Genomic DNA, 18,643 nt, shown 5'->3' on the forward strand with positions numbered 1-18,643 from the left:
CAGGCTCTCTGCTCAGCAGGGAGCCTGCTTCCCCTTCTCTCTCTCTGCCTGCCTCTCTGCCTACATGTCTCTCTCTCTCTGTCAAATAAATAAATAAATAATATTTTAAAAATAAATAAGTAAATAAATGCTTACTGCTAGGGCAACTGGTTGGCTCAGTCGGTTAAGCATCTGCCATTGGTTCAGGTCATGATCCTGGGGTCCTGATATCAAGTCCCACATCAGGTTATCTGCTCAGCATGGAGTCTGCTTCTCCCTCTCACTCTCCCTCTGTGCTCTCCCTCTCTCTCTCTCAAATAAATAAATAAATAAATAAAATCTTTAAAATAAATAAATAAATGCATATGGATAAATACTTGGTGGGGGAGGCAGAAGGATGTCTCACCTTCCTGTTTGTTTATAGCCTTTCATTCAACAGTCTTCAAAAAATGGGCTAGGTTTTAAACCAAACCATTTAATTTCACACCTGAAACTCAGAGATCTGTAGTACATAAGCACTTTCTGTTGAACTTTTCTCATGTCATGAGTGAGGGAGGGAAAGCTCAGAGCGGAGCAAATAAGTGAGGCCAGCCAGAGTGGTCAACAAGCAGCTCATGCTGTAGGCTGACTTGGAGCTAGGATGAAGCAATTGGCCTTCTCATTCGACCAAGAAAACACTTAGATTTATGATAGAAGTATAAACAGAATCTGAACACATATGCTAATTATTCTTTCTATAGAGGGCACATGACTCTGGGTTTTCTACTCCCATTAAGTGGTGCCATGATGGGAAGTACTACCATCACCTTCATACAAGACAGGCTTAAAGACACAACAGGTTTTTCAATCTAAGGACACATGACTTTTTCCTCTGGTTTGAGGCTGTTGTCTGTGATACACAAGGCTTCCCCTAAATGTAGTTTCTTCCCTGTACACTAATTGGCCAGCTGACACTCTATTCTGTATCTGTGCACTTGGTCCTTCCTTGCTTCTGGGAGTGTGCTAAAAATCTCACTTTCTGTCTGACTTTTCTAACTGGAGTCACTAACTTTTTCATGTATTTTCTGACAGCAATAAATAAACTTTTCTCATCTATTTTTGTACTAAATTATTTTTTCAATGCCTCCAACAAGCCACATTGATTGACTTGGGTTTTTTTTATTAATTACTTCTACCAACTGCTAATGTCCTAATAATTAATACCCTAATAATCTAATATCAAGAATATGGGAGTTCTTAGAGAACTGAAAAAAACTGCTAGAAAGTTTCTGGAAACAAGACAGAAATCAAAGGAAAGAAGTAAAAGTACTTTGAAAACTACAAAGCACCACTCTTCAAATAATCACATACATATATGTACATACAAACATGTATATATATGTATTTATATATGTACACACAAACGCATAAATGAAACTTCTCCATTTTTGTAGACTTGTATAAATGTTTATTTATTTTTAAGATTTTATTTATTTATTTGTCAGAGAGAGAGAGAGCACACAAGCAGGATGAGTGGCAGGCAGAGAGAGAAGCAGGCTCCCTGCTGAGCAGAGATCCTGATGTGGGGCTGATCCCAAGACTCTGGGATCATGACCTGAGCTGAAGGCAGATGCTTAACCAACTGGACCACTCAGGCATCCCAATATTTATTAAATACTATGTGAGGGATACAGTGATTGCAACTACCTTCTGTTAGTTGAAACAGAGGAAGCCAGGAACACTGGGAGAGAAATAAGAGCTAGTGTCGGCTAGAGTGGCAGAAGACAATTCATATTGAATCTTGCAGGATTTTAACTGTATTCTAAATTTAATGAGACATCAATGCAGATGGAATTAATGGAGAGAGCTTGACCGGAGGAGATCTATATTCTAGATATTGCTAAAAACTGTACCTGGTTTCAGGGTCATTGGGTGGCACAGCTGCTTAAGCGTCAGAGTTTTGGTTTTGGCTCAGGTCATGATCTTAGAGTCCTGGGATCAAGACCCATGTCAGGCTCTATGCTCAGTGTGGAGTCTGCTTGAGATTCTCTCTCCCTGTCCCTCTGTCCCTCCCACTCACTCTCTCCCTCTTTTTCTAAAATAAATAAATCTTTAAAAAATATTGTACCTGGTTTGTTGTTATTGTTCAACTTTTCTCTCTATTTGTTCTGTGGATTATAATATTTCAGGACTTCCCAGGGTTTCTGAAGACTTGTACTTAAGACCAGTTTTGAATATCCTTCCCTAAAAACTATAGCAAAAGATGAATTTAATGACAGAAGACTGGTCCGGGTGACCTGAAAACCCCCTCTAGGCATGGAACTCAATATATTATGCTTTGGGAAACCTCCATATATAGGGAGCAGGGCAGCTAGCAAAATCATCCCATCTAATCCTCTCAGAGGTGTTGCCTGCAGCTGGTGAGTGGTGTCTTTCATGTCCTCAATCGGGAGACACATCCCTTATCACTTCCATTTCAGGCTTAGCACCTACACAGAATCAAAAGCAATAAAGACTTACATTTTAACAGTTGATTCGGCATATAAATCTCTTACCCATCCTATATTTTACTTACTTTTTATTTATCTAATAATGAAGTGCATCAAATTGTTAGTCAAATTTCCCAAATTTGTTATTTTTTTATTTTTTAAACTTTGCCAAAGAAGGTTCATAATTTAAAAAAAATAAAAAGCAGTTGACCAGGGAAGAAAGATTGTTCAAATTGCTCATAATATACATTAGCACACATGTGTTTTAAAATGTGACAGGTTGGGGCGCCTGGGTGGCTCAGTGGGTTAAGCCACTGCCTTCGGCTCAGGTCATGATCTCAGAGTCCTGGGATCGAGCCCCGCATCGGGCTCTCTGCTCTCTAGGGGAGCCTGCTTCCTCCTCTCTCTCTGCCTGCCTCTCTGCCTGCTTGTGATCTCTCTGTTAAATAAATAAATAAAATCTTTAAAAAAAAAAATTTTTAAATGTGACAGGTTAATTAATTTTCCATAATGTAGGACTCTGGAAAGCTAGTTTACAATGAACAATGTATCTGGAAGAGCATGGCCATTAGGCTGAACCTCGGGGGCTTTGCAGTTTCAAAGGAGAAAATATATTCGGTATATAATTGCATGGCATTTTCCATGGCGGCAGAAATACCAGTAACTAAGTAACTTTGATTATAATATTAACAAAAAATTTGGCAGCATACTTAGCAATTTTTAGTAAATGCAATACATTCATAACTGCCAGGATATGAAAAGTAGTCCTAAAATGGTCTTTAAATATTAAAATGGGCTTCTAATCGTTATTTGATTCTAATCTAGAAGTAGAAATTCAAATTTTACTGGGAAGAGAAGATTCCCACACCAGTGTCGAGGGTTAGCATCATGCCAAGTGCATGAAGGAGTCTGTGAGGACGTTTAAGACAGCTCCTCTCTCTGTCATGTCACCAAAATGGAATGTTTCCTGAGGCACCAAACAATGATAAATTATCTGTTCCAGAATGGCTACCAAAAAAAAAAAAAAAAAAAAAAAAAGTAATGCACTGATTTTAGTTAATAAATGTACTCCATTGTTCTTCCTCAGTTCTCTGGGGAGTATCTCATAACCCATGGAAAGAAACAGGCAGGAAGCAATTAATTACAATAGAGTCAGATACTTTCGGTAATAGAAGAAACAAAGTAGAAACCAATCCTGATTTTCCTTACTCGACTTTCAGTCCTTTGACTGATGTGGAGGAGGTCACTGTAGCCAAGATAGGGTCTCCAGAAACACAGTGGGACATGTAGTAAATTTAAGGCCATGGAGATGAATGGGTGTAAGTTGCCATGCAGGGCATGGCCTGTAGATATTTTTAGCTGGATAGTGCACGTACATACAGGTTATGTGGGGCTTCATGGAGTTACTCGCCCCCATTTGTAGGCACTGGCTTCAGGCTTATAAAAGAGAAATTCTGTATTTACAAAGTGGCCATTCAGCCACATCTAGAGATAGGATTCTGAGGGCTGTGTACAGACAGACAGCTCTTACTTGACAACCAAGATTTTTTAACTTCTGCCCATTGGGTTGCCTGCAGGTAAGCCAGATAGCCCCACAATGGCTGGAGAGTCTATCATGGCTGCAACTGGAGGTCTAGCCTCAGCCCGGCCCCTCTAGATGTTTTCTAACCTTTCAGAGTCCAGAGGCCCTCCCTTCCCCGACCGCCTGGGAACTGAGCTACATAAAGGTTAAACATACAGTTCTTCCTGTGTGTAAATCCTCTCACTGATTACTTTTTTTTTCTTTCTCTGATGACAGCGTTCTATGTACTATATACCAACCAGCTAGAACCAGGGGAGAGAAAGGGGTCAGCTAAATGTGGCAAAACCCCCCCAGACTTCACATAACTCATCTTCTGATCTGAAGTCTTGCTCTTCTCACTGATTATCTGAAGAAGGGCCGGGTGGGAGTCTTACTGTTTGACCCGGACCTTGAACCCTTTAAGACTAGACTGAACAGAGTCATTGTTTTTTTTTTTAATAGTTCAAAAATAAGACTTAAGGAAAAACTGGCTTGCCCAAGAACACAGATGGTTGAAAACAGTCATTTATCTATGTATTCAAAAAGTACTTATTTATTGAACACACACACCCTATTTCTGAAACTTAAAGAGTTTCAGATTTCAAAGTAAATGTGGCCTTCAGAGCAAACTACTTCATCTGGTCATTTTAAATGGAAAAATAACTATCTTATATAGGTGGTATTTTATGCAATGAAACACATCCAAATTTCAATGCAGTAAGTCATGTTATGAGAATGAATCTTGAACATCTCTGTGAAATGCAGGGAAGGAAGGAAGGGAAAGAGAGAGGGAAAGAGGGAGGGAGGGAGAGGAGGAAAGAAAGAAAATAAAGAAGAAAGGAAGGCAGGCAGGCTTAACATCAACTTTCTTATCTATCACTACTTTTGCCAAAGCTTTAAATAATTAGACAAAATGAATATCATAATTGAAGATTATCAATTTGGAGTTTGGGCAAAGGAATAATTGACCTTATTGGCTTTTAATTTTTTTTTCCCAGATTGACTGCTATTTAGATAGCAGGGGATGTTTGTGAAAAATCAAATAAAAGGTTCTTGGTTAGTGACCTTTTAAAATATCACATTGAGTTCCAGAAACAAGCCTACAAAAGAAGTGATAAAATTTTCAAAGACTTTGAAACACTGATATCAAAGAATAAAATGTTAACTAAAAAGACACAGAAGATAACTCCTAGATAGATTAAAACTCAGACAGCCTGACACCAATATGGTAACAAACTACTAAAGATTATACATAAACACTTAGGGAATTAACTGTTTTTTAGTTTAAACATCTTTTTACTTAAACTTTTTTTTTTTTTACTTTTATCGTGGACGGTAAAAACATAGCATTTCAGGCTTTTTTTTAAAAAAGAAGAAATAAAAGCTTTCGATCATTTTACATGTAATAAATATTTACTTTCCCTTATTATGTACCAATCACTGTGCTCGTGGTGATAGAACTCTTAACATCCCAAGATTAGCTGAAGCAATATAAAAGCAACTGTAAAGAGGTTATTAGGGGTAAAGTTTACCTCTGTCCATCCTGTTGAGTATAAAAGAAAATTGGTCTATGGTGGGGGCCATTAAGTGGCAGTCCTTTAGGATCATGCCTGGGCAACATAATGAGAATAAATCTGAAAGGCCTCTCTGGAAAACGCCCAAGGGGACAAACAGCAATCAACCCAGAACCCAGCTGCTACCCACCTCCTTCTACCCATTATGAAGTGATGATTTAGCGGTAATTTCCACCATTACAACCCCTTTGGTAAATGAGGTCTTTGTGCCATGTGCAGAAGAAAAACTTACAGACCAATAAGCATTTCTAATATCTATACTGGGAACCAATGACATCCAAGTACTTTCTTTCAAAGTGGAGGATTAAGAAATGCCTCAATTTAAATTCGGAGGAGGCCCATCAAACATAACTGAGTGTGCCCAGGCGAAAACAGAAATAATTTCTCCTCAATTTTAGGGAGTGACAAAGAGATAGGGATGACATCTGCAGATAAATCAGTTTCTCTAAACAAGCTTAGCAAATATCCCCAAGGCAGACAAGAATAATTTAACTAGATGACTCTGCTATTAAAACATATGTACACGTTTGTGTCTTATAGGGTGTGGATATCCTAATGCCAGAAAGAATCCACCTTGTTCCCTCAACCTGATGATCTCTAGTGGTTGCTTGGAAAATCTTACCTGTGAAAAAAATGCTTGTGTGACTAGAGGTTGTTACACTAAGCCAAATAAGCCAATCAGAGAAAGAAAATTATCATATGATCTCACTGATACGTGGAATTTAAGAAAAAAAAAAAAAGAGGGTCACAGGGGTAGAGAGGAAAAAATAAAACAAGATGAAATCAGAGAGAAAGACAAACCATGAAAGACTCAAGCAAAGGAAACAAACTGAGGGTTACTGGAGGAGAGAGGAGTGGGGGGATGGGGTAACTGGGTGATGGACATTAAGGAGGGCAGGTGATGTGATGAGCACTGGGTGTTATATAAGACTGATGACTCACTGATCTCTATCTCTGAAACCAGTAATATATTATAAATTAATTGAATTTAAATAAAAGTAATTACTTTAAAAATAAATAAAATTTTAAAAAAATACTTGCATGACTGACAGCACTGCAAAAGGAGAAAAACCTTCTAACCATCAGATTCTGGGTCATTATTCATTCTAAACTTCATCTGTCATCTTCTCTACAGATGTAATTCACTTAAACAATCTCAAATAAATAATTTCCTGTCAAAAAAAAAATTACTTCTAGGAATATCAAGTTTTATTTATACTTTTACTTATACATTTATACTTAAAATTATTTTTAAAACCACAATGAAGGTACTATATGGCTGCTATAGTAGAGGGGATTCTTTAAATATGCAATATCCATTTTTGCTGTGGCAGTATACTTTGTACTAATTGACATAATTAAATTCTACAGGTAAGAGTTATGTCTGTGAAGCATAATAAAGTAATTCTACTGTTTAGCAGTGAAAAATAAAACAACCTTATCAAAAATTCTAAACCATCTGCAAGGCACATTATCAAATGCAATAAGTGGATGGGGATTTAAGTCAGTATCCTGGAAACATCTGTCAACTGATATTAATTACCTTGCAATAATTAATCGATTACTAAGAAATTATATAACTGGACGGGTAACAAATAATTCTCAAATCCATTATTTTCTTTTTATTTCAAAACTCACAAAGATGTTGTGAATTAGGGTCCCTTTTTCAAGTGAGACCATTATGCTAAATGGCTTTGCCAAAGCCTAAGTGTAATAAGTAGAAGATCTGGCATTTAAAGTCAGTTTATCTGATTCCTAATCCAGGATTATTTTCACTATTCTGTCCTCCTAATATCTGTAAAACGCATTCATTCATCTGGAGGTTCTACTACTCTACTAGGAAGTGTTGTACAGTTCTGAGGAAAAACTTGATAGAACCTAAAATTCGGGGCGCCTGGGTGGCTCAGTGGGTTAAGCCGCTGCCTTCGGCTCGGGTCGTGATCTCAGGGTCCTGGGATCAAGTCCCGCATCGGGCTCTCTGCTCGGCGGAGAGCCTGCTTCTCTCTCTCTCTCTCTGCCTGCTTCTCTGCCTACTTGTGATCTCTCTCTGTCAAATAAATAAATAAAATCTTTAAAAAAAAAAAAAAAAAAAAAGAACCTAAAATTCTTTTTTCAGGAGGGGGAAGGGACAAAGGGAGAGGGAGAGAGAGAATCTGAAGCAGGCTCCTCACCCAGCAAGGAGCCTGATGTGGGGCTCGATCTCAAGACCCTGAGATCATGACCTGAGTTGATATCAAAAGTCAGACGCTTAATGGACTGAGCCACCCAGGCGCCCCAGAAACTGGGATTCTATAATCACCTAAATTAGATTGAAGTGAAGGCAGAACAAAAACAATTATAGGTACAAATTTTTATCGAAAGATAAGAATTTGAATAAACTAACATCTAAAAAATATACTTGAGATGCAAGAAGGAAAATGAACCCAGAAGAAACTAATACGTAGACATCAAAAAAGCACATTGGTAATCTCAGTAAATATTTAGAATATAAAAAGAACATATCGTTGGTAATCACAGTAAATATTTAGAATATAAAAAGAACATATCATTTGTATGTGTTTTTAAATGTTAGAATTAAAAATCATAGACAACAACATTAAGACCTGACTTATCTGAGAGAAGGATAGAAAGGCTCTAAGTTTAGACTTGTTAGAGAATTAAAATATTACATATGTATGTGTGCTAGGCTGAACACTGGCCCCCAGAGATAGCCATGTCCTAATCTCCAGAACCTGTGGAAGCGTTTTATGTGACAAAGGGACACTGCAGATGGGATTAAGGATCTTGAATTGGGACAACATGGACTGTCCAAGTGGGTCTTAAATGTAATCAAAAGTGTCCACATAAGAGAGTTGACGAGCATAGAGACAGAGGCAATGTAATGATTGAACAAAGATGCTGAAGGTCTGGTTTTGAAGATGGAGGACACGAAGGTAGAAAAGGAAGGAAGGAGATTCACGTCCTAGAGCACCTGGAAGGAAGAGAGCCCTGCTGTCACCTGGGTTTCTCCCCAGGGATACTGCTTTCAGACTTCTGGCCTCCAGAACTGTAAAAGAATAAATGTGTGGGGGAGTGCCTGGGTGGCTCAGTCGGTTAAGCGTCTGCCTTCAGCTCAGGTCATGATCTCAGCGTCCTGGGATCGAGCCCCACATTGGGCTCCCTGGTCAGCAGGGAGCTTCTCCCTCTCCCTCTGCCTCCCACTTCCCCTGCTTGTGTGCTCGTGCTCTCTCGCTCGCGTGCTCTCTCTCTGTCAAATAAATAAATAAAATCTTTAAAAAAAAAAACAAAACAGAATAAATGTGTGTTGTTTGAAACCATCAAATTTGTGGTCATTGTTACAGCAGCCATAGAAAACTAATAGATTAAAAATGTGGGCGTAGTAACTAAAAGAACAGCTATGGAATATATTATTTATTTTCTAAGAATACGTATGCTTCCACTTGTGTTTCTAAGGGTGATTTTTATTAAAATAATGTTCTCGGGCACTCAGGCCACTCCTCCTCACTCTTGTTTGGTAGACAAAAAACTTCTCAGAATGACAGTTCAGGAAAGGCAATTTGCTGGTTTGCAAACTGGCCATTGTACACAGAGGGCAAGGAGAGACTGAAGAAAGGCAGCCCACTCCAGACTGGCAGGTGACAGTTTTAAAAAGCAAGGAAACTTGCATAGGAGTCTTGCTGCAAGACAAGAAAATCCCTGCCCCTCCCTGCCAGACTCTTAGAGGTTTATATGGAGGACTTAGCTGGATTCAGGCATGTATACTGTCCAGTTGGTCTCAACAACCTCTCACTTTCTCAAGGTTCTGTCTCTGAACAGCTCCTACTGGGGGAACGGTGGGTAGAACATACATTCCTAGGACATGGGAAGGGGTGAAGAGCCTCTGACTTCCCTGGGTCCAGCTCATGAGTCCAACCAGTGGTCACATCCTCTCAGTGACCTCCTCCAACAAAACTGAATGCTTAGCTCTGTCCCTTCTAATCTCCTTCCTCTGTCGTGATCTGTTTACCAGGAGAGAACATAAATACTCTCTGTACTGCTGAACTGTGCTTGTCCCTGAGGAAGGAGTTCTGTGGTTATGCAGCACTACTAGGGACCAGGTAGTTCTGCCTAATTCAGAGATAACAGACTTAGAGTCACGTGGTTCAAGACCTTCATAACTAATAAAAGTGGCATTTGACCTCTGTCTGCCTCACTCTCTTGTCTATCTCTCCGTTGCTTCAGAACACACATAGGGAAAAATAAAATATCACCCATTAGTTTTTTCGAATCTGAATTTTCATACTGGAATGAGAGAAAAAAGTGGGAGGACTTGAATCCAACTGAAAACACAGAAAAAAAAAAAAAAGAAGCAAAGGAATGGTGGGCCATACATAAGAAGACACAATGAGAACAAAAATCCACAGAGAATTTAAATATAATGGGTTGGGAAAAAAGCAGACCAGGCAAAAATTAACCCAAAGAAAACTGGCACACCAATGTTCATATTGCTCAAAATATATGATTTTAAGAAATGCATTTGTGGGAATATATCTCACATTAATAAAAAACACATTTACATCGGTAAAAGATGTAAACAACGAAGGTGATAGGAAATTACAAAATTACATAAACCTAAATTCATAGCCTCAAAAAAGTAAAAGTACCAAAATTATAAAGACAAATCGACAACCGCGTAAAATGTTAATGCTGTATGTTGGTTAGTTATTGCTCCGTAAAAATTACTCCCAAATTCTCTGGCTTAAGATAACTGTCATTATTACTCATGAATCTGCTCATTAGCTAATTAATTCAACTGCAAGATGAACAGTTAAGATGACTGATCTTTGCTCCATGAAGTTTCTCCTCTTCTAGCAGGTTGGTCAAGGCTTGTTTGCATGGCATGGTAGAGGTTCCAGAGAGAAAGCAGATGGACACAATACACCTGTGATCTAGGCTCACGGTAGGCACATCAATACCTCTGCTGTATCCTCTTGGCCAGCGCAGGGCAGAAGGCCAGCCCAAACTCAAGACATGGAGAAAAAGATTCCCCCTCTTGATGGGAGGAGCTGCAAAGTCACAGTTTCACAGAGGTCATCAATGTAATCAATATACCACATTTACCTCTCTCTGAAATTGATAAATCAAGGGAACAAAAATATTGTTAAGGATGTAGAAGAGTTAATAACTAATTAACAAGCTCGATTTTATAGATCCTTGATGATAGACGATGGTAGATAGAGAGAGATATATACTTGTATGCAACAAATAACATATTTTCTTTCCAAATACATATGAAACAGTTATACAAATTGAGAGAAAATTGAAAGAAAAGCAACGAAAAATTTTCAAGAATTTCCAAAGAATGTGTCAATCAGATCACAATATTTTATCGCAATGCAACTTTATTAGAAAACAACAAAGTGAAAGAAACCCATACACTGGGAGACTAGAAATGCACTCCTAAATAACTTATAGACTCATGAAGAAATCACAATAGTTACTATAAAAATTCAGATTTAAAAAAAATAAAAATACTGCATAAAACTTGTGGAATGATAAAAGAGAGGGAAATTTGTAACTTTAGATACATTTATGATGAATTAAGAAAGACCGACAGTAAACAAGTTTACTGGGAAGCTGATGAAGCCTAAAGAAAGAGGAATAAAAAAAATAATAATTCATTTATGATGAATTAAGAAAGACCGACAGTAAACAAGTTTACCAGGAAGCTGATGAAGCCTAAAGAAAGAGGAATAAAAAATAATAATAAACTTGATTACAGTCATTCAGAGACTATACTCCAACCATAAAGTAGTTATGCTAGTTTATTGGAAGTAAGAAATACTATAACTTATACCTAAGTACTTCATGTATTTCCAGTATACAAATCTGTACTTTTGTGTGTGTCCATGGGGAGGAAGGGTTTCATACTGAACTACTTTGAAGATAGACTATGATAAATTAAAAGTATAGACTGAAAAGTATAGAAAAACCACTAAAACGTTTTAAAAAAGAAACATAACTTACATGCCAATAGTGAAGATACAATGAAATCAGTAAGAACTTGAGGGCATTATGCTAAATGAAATTAAGTCAGACAAAGACAAATACTGTATAACATTACTCACATGTGAAGTACTTAAAAATCAAACTTGCTTCTTAAATTCCACATATGAGAGAAATCATATGGTATTCGTCTTTCTCTGACTTACTTTGGTTAGCATTAGACTTTCAAGCTCCATCCCTGTGGTTGCAAATGGCAAGATTTCATTCTTTTTTATGGCTGAAAAGTATTCCATTGTGTGCACAGACATAGATCTAAATCTATACCACATCTTCTTTATCGATTCATCTGTCGATAGACACTTGGGTTGCTTCCATAATTTGGCTTTTGTAAGTAATGATGCAGTAAACACTGAGATGCATGTATCTTTTCAAGTTAGTGTTTTCATATTCTTTGGGTAAATACTGAGTAGTGTGATTACTGGATCATAGGGCAGTTCCATTTTTAATTTTTTGAGGACCCTCCATAGTGTTTACCACAGTGATTGGACTAATTTACATTCCACCAACAGTTCACAAGGGTCCCTTTTAGTCCACATCCTCGCCAACATTTGTTCTTTCTTGTTTTTAAGAAACAAAACAAATCAACAAAGGAAAAAAAGAGAGAAAGGGGCAAACCAAAAAACAGACTCTTATAGAGAACAAATAGGTAGTTACCAGTGGGGAGGTGGTGGCGGGGGTAGAAATAGCTGAAGGGGATTAAGAGTACATTTACCTTGAGGAGCACTAAGTAATGTACAGAATTGTTGACACTATATGTTAACTATACTGGAATTTTTTAATAAAATTCTTTCAAAAAATCAAACTTTTAGTGTATAGTGATTATAGGCAATACTGTATTATGAACATTAAACTTGCTAAGGGACTAGATCTTAATTATTCCTACCACAAAAATGAAATTATAATAATGTGAGGTGAGAGGTATTAGGTAACACCACAGTGGTAATCAAATTGCAATATATAGGGGCATCTGGGTGGCTCAGTAGGTTAAGCACCTACCTTTGGCTCTGGTCATGACCCCACGGTCATGGGATTGAGACCCGTATCTAGTTTCTTGCTCAGTGAGGAGTCTGCTTCTCCCTCTGCCTCTGCACTCCCCAGGCTCTCTCTCTCAAATAAGTAAGTAAAATCTTCTTTAAAACTTGTAATATATAAATATGTCAACATGTTGAACACCTTAAACTTATACAATGTTACATGTCAATTATATTAGTAAAATTAATAATGAAAATTTAAAAATAAAAATGCTGAACTCATAAAAACAGTAGAATGGTGGTTACCAGGGGCTGGACACTGGGGAATTGGGGGAGATGTTACTTCAGGGCACAAACTTGCAAACAGTAGATAAATAAGCCCTGGAGCTCATTGTTCTCACCACAAATAATACATCTGGAAAGTCCAAAACACTTGGAAATTAAATAAACCATTTTTAAATAAACCATTAGTCAAAGAGGAAGTTAAAAGGAAATGATAAAATATTTTTAATTTAAAGGTAAATTTTTTAAAATGCATCAAAATTTGGAGATACTATTAAAGTACTGTATAGAGGGAAATGCATCAGTTTAAATGCTTATATTAGAAAAGAAGACAGGCCTCAAATCAATGATCTGTTTCCACCTTAAGAAACTAGAAAAATAAGGGCAAATTAAATCAAAAGCACGCATAAAGGAAATATAAAGATAAAAGCAGAATCAAATAAAATGAAAACAGAGGAAAAACTAACACAAGAAATCAATGAAGCTGAAAGCTGGTTCTTTGAAAAGATCGATAAATGTGAGGAACTTTTAGCTAAACTGATCAAGAAATAAAGTGAGAAGCCACAACACTATAGAACCACGGGTATTAAAAAGATGATTAGGAAACAGTACCAATAATTTTTTTACCAATAAATTTGACAATTTAGAAGAAATGAAACAGTTCCTTAGACACAAACTACCAAAGGTTACACAAGAAGAAAAAGATAACCTGAATAGCCCCCTAACTATTAACAAAATCAACTTATAGTTACAGACATTCCAACAAAGAAAAATCTGCCAGCTTTATGGCAAATCCTGTCACACATTTATGGAATAAATAGCATCAATTATAGACAAACTCTTCAGGAAAATAGAAAAGAAGGGAACATTTGGTTTAACATTTGAAAATCAGCAAGTGCAATCCACCATATCAACAAACCAAAGAAGATTAATAGGATCATCTCAGTAGGAGAATAGGCATTTGACAAAATTCAAAGAAGGTCTTGGGAAAACCCAGGGACAACATCATACTTAACAGTGCAAGACTGAATGGCTCCCCCTCAGATCTGGAAAAAGGTCAGGATGCCCATTTTTGCCATCGTACGTCATACCTAATACTTAATCCACTCTACATGTTACTTAATATCTTAATGAGGTGATCACTAATTAGGCCAATTTAGTAAGGAACAAGAAAAATAAAATTCATTCGGAGACCTGATGCACGATCATGACAATGTCTGTCTACATTAAAAAAAAAAAAAAACCCATATCATAACCCAAAAAACTACTAGAAGCAATACCCAACTGCAGGACACGAGATCATTTCTACTTGTATATACTAAAAATAAATAACCGCTGAAAACTAAGGCCATGCTTGCCCTGCTCGGTCCCCCGGATCTGTCTCTTGCTTCAACACCCCCCGGCAACATTGGTTCCCAGGGGCAACCTTCGGAGGCATCTCCTTGGCCACCCTCTGCCTCTGGGACCAGCCAGCAGCCTATTCTGAGCTTAGCTCCCTGTGACCGATCAACCCAGGAGCTCCCAGAGTCCCCAGAACTATTTCACCGACCTGGAGACCACCGCCAACGGCCTGGTCAACATGCACCTGCGGGTCTCCAACACCTACCTACCCCTGCCTGGGCTTGTCTTTCCACTGCAGCGACGACGTGGCTCTGGAGAGGGTTAGCGCGAGCTGGCTGAGAAGCACGAGGGCCCTGAACTTCTCTAGAAGATGCCAAACCGGCGCGGGAGCCGGCTCTCTTCTAGGACTTGCACAAACTGTGCCAAGATGAGTAACAAAGACATGGACCTGAGGGTCAGGTCCTGGCGAAGCCCCCGAGGCCGGCCCTCCTGCTCCGCGTGCCCCGTTCGTCTGCGCAGACGCACATCTCGCACTTCCCGGGGGAGGAGGGGAAACTCATCAACGAGGTGGCGCCCACCTGCCTCTCCTCTGCAGGCTGCCCCCGGACCGGGCTGGGTGGGTATCGCTTCCTCTTGGAAAACCTCCGGAGCCGAGCGGCCTCTGAGGGGCCCCGCGGGCATCCCTCTGGTGCCAGTGCTTGCGCCTGGCCCCCTCCCTACACGCAGTCATTGGGCAGCATTCTAACGGCCCTGGAGCCCCCTCCCAAGCTGTGGGACAAACGGAAACAATAAAGCTTTTTGCAGCAGCAAAGAGAAAAGAAAATTAAAACAGTACCACTTATAATAGGACCAAAAAACATGGAGTACTTAGATATAACTCTCCCCTCAAGAAACACGCAAGATTTGTGCGAGGCTTGTATATTGAAAACAACAAAATATTAATGAAAACAAAGTAAGAGAAATAGCACGCTCATGGATTAAATTGTCAATTCTCCCTAACCTGATCTATAGATTCAGCACAATCCCAATTTTAAAAAGCAGGGATTTTCTTCAATATAAAGCTACCCTAAAATTTATATGGAAAAAACAGAGGAACTAAAATTATCAGAAATATCTTTCAAGAATGTGAACAAAGTTTTAAGATTCACATTCCTTGATTTCCAGACCTATAAAATTAGAAGAATCAAGATCATGTAATATCAGAAAAAGGATAGATATGTGGAACACATGACAGATCCAGAAATAAACCAATAAAATGGCTCACCTGTGTATATGGGCAATCAATTAATTTTCAACAAAAATGTCAAGTCAATCAAATGTATTAAAGTTTGTCTTTCCAACAAATTGTGTTGGAGCAATTTGCACATGGACATCCGTGCGCAGAAAGGGGAAGAGTTTTAACCCATACCTCATATCATATACAAAATGTAACTTGAAACGATCATGTACCTAAAAAAGTAAAGCCAAAATCTGAAATTTCTAGAAAATCTTCACAATGTTAGGTTAGGCATAAATTTCTTAGAACACAGAAAGCGCAAACCACAAAAGAAAAAAAAAACGTAGACTTTTTTTCAAAATTAAAAAACTTATGGGGTTCCCGGTGGCTCAGTTGATTAAGCGTCAGCCTTCCGCTCAGGTCACTATATTGGGGTCCTGGAATCTGGCCCTGCGTTGCCTGGGCCTTCCTTCTCAGGCCCTCTCTCTCCCACTCACTCCCCCTGCTGGTGCTCTCTCTCTCTCTGTCAAATAAATACATAAAATCTTTTTTAAAAAATTAGAAATTTCTGTTCCCTCAAAAGACAATGTTTGAAAAACACAAAATAAGTCACAGACTGAGAGATAATGTCTGCAAAATACGTATTAAAAAACAAACCATCCTCTGATATCTAGAATTTATAGGAAACTCTCACGACTCCATTGGCAGCTGGCTTGAGCACTAGGAACTGAAACTTGGCAGGCTTCCTTAGATGGTGTACGTAGGCATGGAGGAAATAGGACAACCTGCTAAAGAATCAAACAAACCTTTGCAGGAATCAAGCAAACCTTTGCAGTAGTCTTGGCTAAATTGGCGTCATCACTGCGGGAGACCCCGCGCCGTCCGTTTGTGCTGAGTCCATTCCAACAGCGACATCATGTGGCAGTGAGAAGTAAAGGTAAGAGTGTTCCGCAGAGCTTGAATGGGGAAGCCTTAAAGTCCTGGGGACTGCATCGAGCTCCTACAGTTCTTGGACAGTATTAGAAGTGGAGACGACCTCAAAGGTGGGACATTCTGGATTTATCCTAATAGGTTGGGTATTCAAAAAACAACTCATTAGAAAAATAAAAGGACTGTACTTATATTCTGAGTTTGTGAAGCATTTCATATTACCATAAATATTGTAACTTTCTATATGGCTGTAGTTTAAATTTATAAGAACTTTGTATTCATTTTCTATTGCTTCCATAATAAAATATCGCCAGCTTAGTGGCTTAAGCAAGTTTATTATCTTACAGTTGCGTACGTCAGAAACCTGATATGGGTCTCGCAAAGCTAAAATCAAGCCATGAGTAGGGCTCTGTTCCTTTCTGGAGGCTCTAAGGGAGAATCGATCTCCTTGCCCGTTTGAGTTGTTAAAATTCAGTTATAGAACTGAGAACCCTGTTTTCTTGCTAGCTGTCAGCTGAGGAACGTTCCTGGAGTATAAGGCTACCCACGTTTCTCAACTGGTTGCTCCCTTCTTCCTTCTTCAAAGCCAGCAAAAGCAGGTTGAGTCCATATCTCATAGAATCTCTCTAACCTACTTTTTGAAACCTTTCTCTTCCACTTTTGAGGAAGATTAGATTCTAGGACCCTTGAAGATAACCATAATTTCCTCATCTCCAGGTCTTTTAACTCTGATCACATCTGCAAAGTCTCTTTTGTCCTGTAAGGTGATATAGTCACAGGTTCTAAAAATTAGGCTGCAGATGTCTTCGAGGGGGTGGGATTATTCTGCCTACCATAGATACATTGGTGGGGTTTTTGTTTCAAAGATTTTTTATTTTTAAGTAATCTCCACACTCAACATGGGGCCCAAACCCACAATCCCAAGATCAAGATTCATACGCTCCACCAATTGAACCAGCCAGACACCCTTGGGTTTTTTAATATTTAAAAATCTAATTTTAAAAATTTGACTTTCCTATTGCGGAAAAGGCAAATTTTTAGGATAGCATTTACCTGATCATTCCTAACCTCTACTTCAGCCTGGTTCCTTATTCTCCTCCATTGATTCTATACTAGATTTAAGTTCAGGGTCAGTGAGGGGATTTCAATGTTTCAATAAACCTTCTGGATTAGTATGCAGAATATCAAGGGTTTGCTTATTTCTCTGGGGAAAAGTTCCAAAGTTTAGATCAGATTCTCAAAGTACTCTGTGAAAGATCCTCCCCTGGGGAAGAAGAAACTATAAAACTGTTTGTAAATAAATGTGTTACTTTCATATCACATACATTTTCATGCCTCCTCACTTTTATGCATCTTGTTCCATGAAATTGGGTGGTGTAGTGGAAAGGCTTAGACTTTGGATCTCCCTCAGGTATCTGACTCAAGCTAAGACCGGCATTTATCTGGTAAGAAATAAGTTTGGTGAGGAGCCATTGAGATGAGAGCAATTCAGGACATGTTTGGTGAACCTTCAAGTTAACCAAAAAATCAAGGGGAGATCATCTTAATTAAGGGAATCTAAGAAAGAAAAGATAGTCATATTGTTCATAATAAAATTAAATGTTTGGATATGATTAAAAAGGTAAAATAAACTATGTTGGTGGACAACAAAATAAGGGGAAATTTTGTCATACACATGGCAAATTATCAACAAGAAAAGGTAAACTCCAAAGAATAGAAATTCAGGGGGCACCTGGGTGGCTCAGTGGGTTAAGGCCTCTGCCTTCGGCTCAGGTCATGATCCCGGGATCCTGGGATCGAGCCCCACATCAGGTTCTCTGCTCTGCAGGCAGCCTGCTTCCTCCTCTCTCTCTGCCTATTTGTGATCTCTGTCTTCACAGAAAAGTGTTAACTGAATTTAAAAAAATCACTCTAGTCATGATAGCCAAAAGTGTTGTTCACATGTAGTTGCACCGAAATCATTACACTAAGTGGAAGTTGTCAAGCACAAGATCCTGGAGCACCCGGGTGGCTCAGTCAGTTAAGTGGCTGCCTTTGGCTCGGGTCATGATCCCAGGATCCTGGAATCAAGTTCCACGCAGGGCCCCCACTTCTCCCACTCCCCCCACGTTCTCACGTTCTCTCTTTTGCGCACGCTCTCTCTCTCTCTCAAATAAGTAAAATCTTTTTTAAGATTTTATTTATAGAAAGAGCATACGCAGAGGGAATGGCAGAGGGAGAAGCAGACTCCCCACTGAGCCAGGAGTCTGATGAGGGACTCGATCCCAGGATCCCGA

The sequence above is a fragment of the Enhydra lutris genome, unplaced genomic scaffold, assembly GCF_002288905.1.
Source record: "Enhydra lutris kenyoni isolate GAN:26980312 unplaced genomic scaffold, ASM228890v2 scaffoldscaffold72, whole genome shotgun sequence".
NCBI lineage: Eukaryota > Metazoa > Chordata > Mammalia > Carnivora > Mustelidae > Enhydra > Enhydra lutris.